The following is a 10,140-nucleotide window of genomic DNA, read 5'->3' on the forward strand; positions in this document are numbered from 1 at the left end:
CGGTAGTATTTAGGGGATCGAGAATGGTTACCGCGGTGGGTTATAGCAGCGCGGTGGCGCGGTCGTTTTGTCGAATCTGTTAACATGTACGGCAGTGCCGCTCTCGCGAGCGAGTTCGAGCTTCCGTTCAGTTACAAACAGAACTGAAGTACGTGTGAAGCGGCCTCCGCCGCCACACACGCGGGGGAGGTGCCGATGGGAAAGAGGCAGCGATCCGGCCGTTCCTGGACCCGGTTTCTCCACTAGGGACGCTCCCCAAGAAGGAGAAAATAGACAGCACCATTTTTGATTTTCACCTAAATCGGACGTCCTCTTTTCGTCGTCAAAGAACACGAACAGCAACCCACACGTGAAAACTAGTGTCGCCCGAATAAATACTGGCATGACTACCATTTTGCAGAATCCTACGAGTACCGCGTTCTTTTCTATTTTATTTTGTGTGCCCATAGTTGCTTGTTGCCCGTTTCGCGTCCAGCGTAGCATAGAAAAAAAAAACAATTATGCTGCTTTATTTACGGTTTAGTAATCATTTCCGGTCCGATTTATACTTGTCAAGGTTATTCAAGCAGAAATTAGAACAGCATTCCTAAAAACTGCGAACCAAACCGTGACCGAGGAAACGCCTCTCGTTTCGACCTATCGCTGACGCGGATCTTGCGAAGTCGCGCTTCTTGGCCCCGCATCCGTCACATGAGCTCCGGTTCTCCTGGCTTTTCCCGCAACTCTCGGGGCGTCGCCCCAGTTGATCCCGGTACGATTATTAACACGACTGTTTAATTGATTTGCGCGGCACACAAGCGCCCGTTTCGGCTGAAATCGGGGCAACGTGGACTGAGACGTTCCTCGAACTCAGTTAAATCGCCAAAAAGATGTCCGAAATGGCCTTCATTGTCCCTTTAACAGAGACACCTCCACTCGTGGCGCTGAATGCAGTAGCCTCGTGGCGCCGCCTGGCCATTGCCGGCTGCCTATTCGTCTTACCTAGAGCACTTTTCATTAACAAAAGAGAGCAAACCGCACACCCGCGACAGTACCACGTTGGACAGAATCGACGCAGCTTATCCCGCCTAAACTTTTTTTTTCTGTTTTGTTTTGTTTTGTTTTTTCCCTTTTTAGCGCCGGAAATCGTCACTAGTCAGAAAATGACGTCATCTTTAGCTCCTTTGACTCTACGTGCCCCGTCTCCGGACTCGGTGCTTCGGAGCTTGACTCCGAAGCCCCAGAGTTAGGTGCACTGGAAGTGACTTTTGGCCGTCCAGTGGAAGGAGTCAGTCACTCCTTGACTCCGGGGCCGCTAATGAACGCGCCCAATGGTAGCCAGAGTTGCGTATTCATCCCCGTACAGCCGTCTTTCCTGCACGGCACGTTGATCCTGCTCCTCACGTGGCCGAACTCGGCGAATAGCGGCGCCGCGCGTTCGATGCGCGCGGCGCGCTCCAAAGTAGGGGATCCTACGCTGGGGCGCGTGCAACGTCTACTTTCCTGCACGGCACGTTGATCCTGCTCCTCACGTGGCCGAACTCGGCGAATAGCGGCGCCGCGCGTTCGATGCGCGCGGCGCGCTCCAAAGTAGGGGATCATACGCTGGGGCGCGTGCAACGTCTACTTTCCTGCACGGCACTTGATCCGGCTCCTCACGTGATGGGATCTCGGTGAATGGCGGCGCGGCGACACGTGGAAAACAGACGCGCAAATCTGGCTCTCGTAGGGAGCCTATACAGCATCTCTAGTATTCTCCGTAACCTCAAGAAACGTCCAAACCAAATGGTAAAAACTCGTGAAAATTTCTAACTTTAGAATGCAATGTACCTGTACATTCTCTTACTAACGAAACGTGAAAGGCGGAGTGACAGCGTTTCGTCCTCGTCAAGCCACTCAACGGCCGTCAGCGGAAGTTCTCGGACAGCTTATTTTGCGCTTCAAGAGTACAATGACAGTGCCAATTGTCCGGCCCTTTAAGTAAATGGGATTTGTGTTAGCAGCATTTACTAAAAATTAACATATCCCGCTCTTCTGCAGTGCTGAAACAAATGTTTCCATAGATATCTGTTTAATTCTGTCTCTTTGCAAAAAGATTTAGGATGAAAGCACAGTTTAGTAAGTGAATACATCCACACTGCACTAATTACTCTTTTGGGGATGTTGAGGAACTCAAGGACTACGGAAACGAAATATGAAAACTTGGTTCTATGGTTTTTTTGTTTTTTTCAGCTGAAGTCCAGACTCATACAACGGTGAAAAAAAAAACGGGACCAATCAAGCTGCACCAAAACCACGAGTCACGAGGCCTTTTCTCGGAATGATCTGTTCAGCGATGATATAACACGCGCATAAACATGATGAACACCATCGTATCGCGCTTTTGACATTGTCTGATTGGTACCCTCAGCAAGTGGCGTCGGCTGCGTATGGACCTAAAGTGAAGCGATCTATATGCCAAATATCTAACTTTGCATAGACCCTCACACAAAACATCATTTTGTTCACGAACAGAAAAGTACATAGTAGATGTTTTGTAACAATCTAGACACCTGCCAAATCACAATTGGTTAGATGGCATGTTGATAAGAGCAGAGCGGGCAGCGGAAGTATGGATTACTCGTCCGAACTAATCTGGAAGCCCGCTCACAGAATTGCGTTTAGTGCGACTAGTACACTTATGAACAAATGTAACCGGATGGAACGATGAGTTGCCGTGGCACCGAAGCGCCAAATCGCCGTGTCGGTCATGTTCGTTCGCAACGCAATGAGCTGTGCCGTGCTGAAACTTTTCGGTGCGTACGGGAACGAACGAACCTACCACATCGACAGATCAATTATGGGCTGAAGAGAGCTTGGCCGCACGCGTTGCATGCCGGTCGTCCTTTCTGCTTTCTGCTGACGACGTGGTCGTCGTGTTGGAAGCTCATCGTTCCCCGTAGAGCGCTATCTTTAACTGTGAGATTGTGTCGTGTTTCGCGATGATATCCCAGCACGTCCTAGAAGAAAGGATTCATCTGCTCGTGCGGCGATGCCGTGGCAGTGCCCTCAAGACAGCAGAAACGCTCATGCCGTCAAGTTTTTTTATCTCGACTCCAGCGGTCGCTTCTTATCATTTGTGTCCTCGAACATGGTCCGGTTTTCTTGTTTTGCGTACTCCATCGTATGCTCAAGTTCGAGGTACTACTGATGCGTACTGTTTTTGAAGATGTGTTTGAAGGATTCGAACTTTCAAACGTTTTTGAGTGCAGCTCTTAGGCGCCCGTTTCCGGCTTGAGTGGCGTCGCCGTCGGCGTCGCCTTCGGCGTAATTGCGCGCTGCATTATGGGTAAATTTCCCCGCATAATCGAGCAGATAAATTTCGCCGCTAAATCTAGCGAAAAAATTTACCCGCTAAATCTAACGAAAAAAATTTCCCCGCTAAATCTAGCGCGAAAATTTCCCCGCTAAATCTAGAGCGAAAAATTCCCCGATAAATATGGCGGAAAAATTTCCCCGCTAGATCTAGCGCAAAAATTTCCCCGCTATATATAGCGGAAATATTTCCCCGCTAAATCTAGCTCAAAAATTTCCCAGCGAAATATACCGAAAAAGTTTCCCCGCTAATTCTAGCGCAAAAATTTCGCCACTAAATCTAGCAAAAAAATTTCCCCGCCAAATCTAACGCGAAAACTTCCGCGATAAATCTAGCGGAAATATTTCCCCACTAAATAAAGCGAAAAAATTTCCCCGCTAAATCTAGCGCAAATATTTCCCCACTAAATAAAGCGAAAAAATTTCCCCGCTAAATCTAGCGCAAATATTTCCCCGCTAGATTTAGGGCGAAAACTTCCCCGCTAATCTAGCGCAAAAATTTCCCCGCTAAGTCTAGCGCGAAAATTTCCCCGCTAAATCTAGGCAGAAATTTTCCCGCTAAATCTAGCGGAAAAATTTACCCGCTAAATCTAGCCCGAAAACTTCCCCGTTAAATCAAGCGGAAAAATTTCCCCGCTAGATATAGCGAAAACTTTTTCCCGCTAACTCTAGCACAAAAACTTCGCCGCTAAATCTAGCGGAAAAATTTCCCCGCTATATCTAGTGGGAAAATTTCCCCGCTAAATCTAGCGCAAAAATTTCCCCGCTAAATCTAGCGAAAAATTTTCCCCGTTGAATATAGCAAAAAAATTTCCTCAGTAAATTTAGCGGAAAATCTCTCCCCTAAATATAGCGGAAAACTTTTCCCGCCAAATCTAGCGGAAATAATTCCCTGCTAAATCTAGCGGAAAAAAAATTCTCCCGCTTTATCTAGCGGAAAAAGTTCCCCGCTATATTTATTGGAAAAAGTTTCCCGTTAAATCCAGCGGAAAAATTTCCCCGCTAAATCTAGCGGGAAAATTTCTCCGCTAAATCTAGCGGAAATATTTCCCGCTAAATCTAGCGGAAAATTTCCCCGCTAAATCTAGTGGAAAAATTTCCTCGCTAAGTCTAGCGTAAAAGTTTTCCCGCTAAATCTAGCGGAAAAATTTCCCCGCTAAGTCTAGCGTAAAAGTTTCCCCGCTAAATCTAGCGGAAAAATTTCCCTGCTAAATCTAACGAAAAATTTTCCCCGCTAAATCTAGCGGGAAAATGTCTCTGGGGGTCACGTGATCGCCCGAGGACACGTCACACCCCGAGGTATCGTGACACCTCCAGGTCACGTGACCTCGGGGGGGGGGGGGGGGGAGGGGGGGGGGTCACGCGACCCCTACCCCCTCCGAGAACACGTGACCCTCACTACCCTTCACTCCTGCTGCTCAAGAGCTGCGCCCTAATTCTGCGCTACAGGGAGTTGTAAACGACTTTCATTTTTTATCATGCAAGAATTGTGATTAGTGGCAGCATTTCCGAACGCTTGCAGCGTCTATGAGATCACAAAATTATATCTCCACCATTAAAAAAAACTGAGATTGGGACCAATAAAAAAAACTGACGTGTGTCCGCTTTTTTATTTATACCAGTCTGAGATTTCCTTCTAATAATGTTTTCTAACCAGCTCTCCTCGATTCTTTCTCTGCTTGGAATATCGCCAGATTGCTATATCACTGCAAAATTTGCAGTGTCCTCTGTGATCGTAGGAAAAGCGTCTGTCGAGATGTGTACTATTAGCCAAGTCGTATGTTAAAGTGCCGATTGCCCTAAACGGCGTACGGCAAATATTTTTTTTTTCATCCCTTTAGTTTTACAAGCCGTCTCCCGTAAGAATAAAAAAAAAAAATAAAGAAAGCTGGAGGCTATTTAAAAATGTGTGTCTATTTTCTGTTAGACCAGTTAGGCAGCGTTAGGCAGTGCGTCCCCTTCTTTTTAGAGGCACCCGAAAAAGAGCTCAAGGCAGCGGAGAAGCGGCCGCGTGCTGATGACTGCCATGTTTGTCAGAGTCCGCTCAGTTTGTTGGAGTGGTTGCAAGAGTGTGTACGTGCGGCGCAGAGCGATCGTTCCAGTTGCTTTGATTATAACGAACGCAGTCGCCGCTAACGCCCTCGTTGAAGATGTCTGAGGCGGCCTTGACGCGAACGCGATTGCGAGATCAATAAGAGTTAAGTTGGCGGAGTTTGGAGGTGTACTATGAAGTAAGTCGCGGATTGGGTCCAGTGATAAGGGGCATCTACTCTCAACTGCTCCGATTCCCTTTTTCTTTTCCTCCTTAAACGTTAGTGCGTTCTTGTGAAATTTAGGAAAGCTGTTGCGTACCTGAGAACTCCAAGGCTGTCGCAACTGCGACTTGCACAGCAAGACTCGGAACCACAAGTTCGAGAAAAAAAAAAATCGCAAGGTGTGAATATTTGGGGATTCCGCAATATTCCTTTCGTAATGAGGATGGCAAAATGAGCATGCAGACGCCGAAGAGCGTTGGTCTGCCGGCGACTAATGTTTTGTTGAAGGCAGGAGTTCCACCGAGAATCGTTGGCGTCGTGCACAAGAAGCAGAAATTACAGCTGCGGATAGGACCGCTCGAGACGGGATTCTGAATTGAAAACGAGGATGAGTCGCAAGATTCGGTAAAGTGTTTGCCTTTGGGAGACGCATTAATTTTTTTTAATTAGACTCCTGATGTAAACCTGATGTCGTACAGTGTGGGGACTAATATCGCAAGTGAGAACCGACATGAAAGAATTCTCAAAAATACTCAGTGCAAGGTGTCGTAAAACGCAGAAACCAGTTCGCATTCACGAAGCAAGTAGACCGTAAAAGTTGCATAGCTTACAATGTGCATAACTCGCGAATTCCTTAGTTAAGTTGTCGTACTCTAAAAAAAGTTCCGTGAATATCTGTTTTTGTCCCCAAATATTGCAAGAACCACAAATAGCTTTATGAAGCAACTTTAGAAAAAAAAAGTGTATTGAAGTGCGCATTCAGACTTCCCACAAACAGTCAAAGGCAAATTTGTTGGTTTTCTATCCATACAAATAAAAAAGGCTGCCGGAATATGGTAGGTTTTGGCGGAGGATTGAGAATTAATTTTTACAAGCTAGGGGCCTGCCAGAGTGCGCGCGACGCTGTCGGGATTGCAACCCGCCAAATAAAGATCTAAACCGACACGCTTCTCCTCGGAGCCATCAAAGTGTCGTTCCTAAAACAGTCTGTCATCAGGGATGGCATAGAGAAAGTTAAGAAAGTTATTCCACAAACGACAGCCGAATACAGCGGGTGAGCCACCAAACAAATTTGGCATTCCTGTCCGGTGAGCTACTTGGTGCTCCAGCTGCGTGGTATGATGTACCGACTGCCAACACTGTTTAAGAAATATGACAGGTGTATAACGCCGGAGTTTATTAGCCATATAAACATAAGTGTATATTGATTTTAAATGTCCCTAAATGTTGATCCTGAGACTGTAGCTTTAATTCTTATATGTATCTACGATTACGCCTAGATGATTCGCATGCGATGCATTGCAGTGCACAAACGCTATTCTAAAACTTTGTTGCGTAGCTTGCGCTAACGCAAGCACTAAGTTTTGCGATAGCGTGAGCTACAATTGCGTATTTTATTCTAAAACTCCCTAATTACCAGCACCTTAAGTTGTAGGGGACAAAGGCTAGGTTACCATAGCATGGTCGTTTAGACACTCGCGTCGTCTTTCGATGTTTTAGTCTCGACATTCCATTTGGAAAAAGAATATTCCCCTTAGCTGTGCGCAAGCGTGCTCCTAAGCGAATGACGTCCGAACACCCTAGCCTCAGAATAGTGAGATGCGGGTGGAGGTCATCGCGGCTGATGGTCATAAAGGGAAACTGTGAGGAAGTCGTGTCACTGAACAATTGTGCATGAGTGCTTCGTCATAATTTCCAAGGCTCTCTTGGACGCCAAGGAATACTAAGCTATACAAATCTATCATTCATTTGAATTATATGTATTCGACTGAAAAATGAAACTGTTCATGGCCGAGTTGTGGAGTATGCCCACATTTTTTCCAGACCTCGTGGAAGTTATATATTGAAATTGTCTTCTCGAATATATATATATATATATATATATATATATATATATATATATATATATATATATATATATATATATATATATAAAACGTCTTCCTGACGAGGGCCGGACTCCGGCCGAAACGTCGAAGATTAAATCGTCCGTTGTTGCTGTTTTTCACTAAGGGTTTTTTTCTTCTCAGTTATATATATATATATATATATATATATATATATATATATATATATATATATTATCGGTATATATTGAACTTTTAAGCGAGAATTTAGTTAAGTAGATACCCGCCTAAACGGTAAGCATTTTTCCAATTACTTGTTCTTCTTTTCGGACGTTTTTTCTTAATTGAGAGAAATGGAAAAAGAAGTGTTCTTGCTTGGACTGACGAAGAGCTATACCAGACTCGAAACGTATCCACACACAACTTTTTGGCGACTCTCTCGTCCATTCGGAAGACCATCTCCTTAAGGGCAAATATCTTTCGGAATATATATATATATATATATATCTTGTATCACTGCCTTTTTATTCAATGTTAATCGACGGTTTCGTAATTTAAACAGTACAGCGCCTTTAAATCAACGTTTGATTGGACACTTCTTTCTGTTTGGCACCAATGGTATTTGCGAAACAACAAAGGTAACTATTTGGTACATGCCTGAAATATGAGCGCACAACGCACGGTGAGAGTTGGTCTACCACGTCGTCAATAAAGATTTACTTCCTTTCCCCTCAATTTGAGCAAAGCCAAGGCTGCAAGCGCGAGCTTGGTGTTTCCACGTCTCCTTATACTGCGTGACCGCATGGACGATCGATTCTAGCAGCGCAGTTACTAGCCTGCGTGTGAACTCTCCCTGTAAACCTCATTCCGGCGGTAGTGTAATCCCCGTTTTGCAAGAACGTTCTGTCGTCTTTAAAGGTACGATTCCACGTACACCACAAACGTTTTCTCTACACTCTCGCTCGTTTGCTCTATAAAGAAACCCGAAGCTGCAACCTCCGATTGTTCATTAGCTTCGCCATGTTATAAATGCAGGTACCAGTGCATAGTATTCGGTGCTGATTCGAAAGCATCCCAACCTTCTTTCGTCGCTGCTTTCTTCTTTTTTTTTCTTTTTTGTATGGCGCCGTTGAACCTGTCGGTCCGCGTTTTAGTAGTAAACCTGACGGCATCCCGCCGTGTCTTCTTCGCATCCTTTACCGACCGACCGAAGTGTTTTGTAGTCACTGGCAAGACTAGAATTGTGGGGTTTCTCCCCACCATGCGTGGCGTCCAGAACGTTCCCGTTGCTCTCCGTCGTGCTTTGGATGACTTTGAACGCTCGAGGCTCACCAGCCGCCGAAAGGTTGTCGAATGTAGAAGGCCCGTGCTGGATGAGAGGACAACTGAAGGATCTTTCTGGGTTTTTATTTCGTCAGTGTCTATAATGGGATCGCACTGATGTCCTATACGTGGCCATTGTGATCTATCTTGCTGCTCCGCCCGTACGTTTCGCAACGTACTTTTTGCATCAAAGTATCTTTGTCTCTCGCAAAGAACAAATAGGCAGGACCGTTTGTACGGTGCACTGACAGCATATGCAACTCATGTATAGTAATTTTGTGCTTTTTTTAAGCCCAAAATGGGTCTGGGTCTGTGAAGGAATTTGTACGTAGTCGCTCTTCTCAGGCACCGATGTTAGATGTAAAGTTTGAGATCCGCGAATGTATCATTTCCTGGATGTGAGCGCGTGCGCGCAGGTATTCTGCTGTTTACCCTACACTGTTGGAAACAGTCTAGCGCTGAACAGCGTTGCAGCGTAACTCTAAGCCCGTATCACACTGGGAAAGTGTCACACGGTAGCTCAGACGGCTCTTGCATCGCTGCGCTTACCGACGATCAGCTAGCAAGGACTCCGAAGAAGCGAGCTTAGGGACGGTCGTGACGTCACAAATTTAGCTCTTGTATACCTTTTTTGTTCACATTCGTCCACGGCCAAGTAGTTCACACCTCCGGTATGGGTGACGAAAAATAAGCAACACATTACAACCTGGATCGAGTGAACTAATATAGAAGATGCAAAACAAAAATGATTGATAGTCCCGATAAATCCTGAATACCTTCTAGTCGCTTGGCGAAGGTGAACGTATGTTGCCTCTGAGGTTGTTTTAGACTTAACTCGAAAGTTAAAATGGTTTGGAACGGTTGGTAAAAACGCTGGAGTTTTGTTGAATACACTGATTTTTACTCGGCCACAATTAGAATAACGACGACCACGGAATGTTGGCGTCTGTCACGGCCGCTGTTCCCAGGTGGTCTCGCTGTGTGACGTCTCCTGTTCTGTCGCCCTGGTGGTCTTGCGCCGTATTCCTTTATACCCTCGTGCGACGGGTGCCTCGTGGTGGCGTGAAGTGGTGCACTAGCTAGGCAATACTGCAGTCAGCCGAGAGGGCAGTGCCCGCCGTGTGATGGTAAGATTGCCAGGATATTATCCTATATCATTAAATGGATATTGCGCGAAACTAATGTAAGCGTGCGAAAACATCTGGTGATGACGCAGCTCCTGAGTCGGGTAACGTAACACGAAGCTTTCCGGAGCCGTTCGAGTCGAACAGTGAAATGCTTTGTCGGAAGCCGCTGTTTGGCGGTGCGTACGTGACCACACCTATATTTTCTCCGATACCTGAAGTTCCACAATTCAAGATGGCGACGACCACACGGAAATT

This window comes from Ixodes scapularis, unplaced genomic scaffold (genome assembly GCF_016920785.2).
Source record: "Ixodes scapularis isolate PalLabHiFi unplaced genomic scaffold, ASM1692078v2 PGA_scaffold0__279_contigs__length_252992795, whole genome shotgun sequence".
NCBI classification, from domain to species: Eukaryota; Metazoa; Arthropoda; class Arachnida; order Ixodida; family Ixodidae; genus Ixodes; species Ixodes scapularis.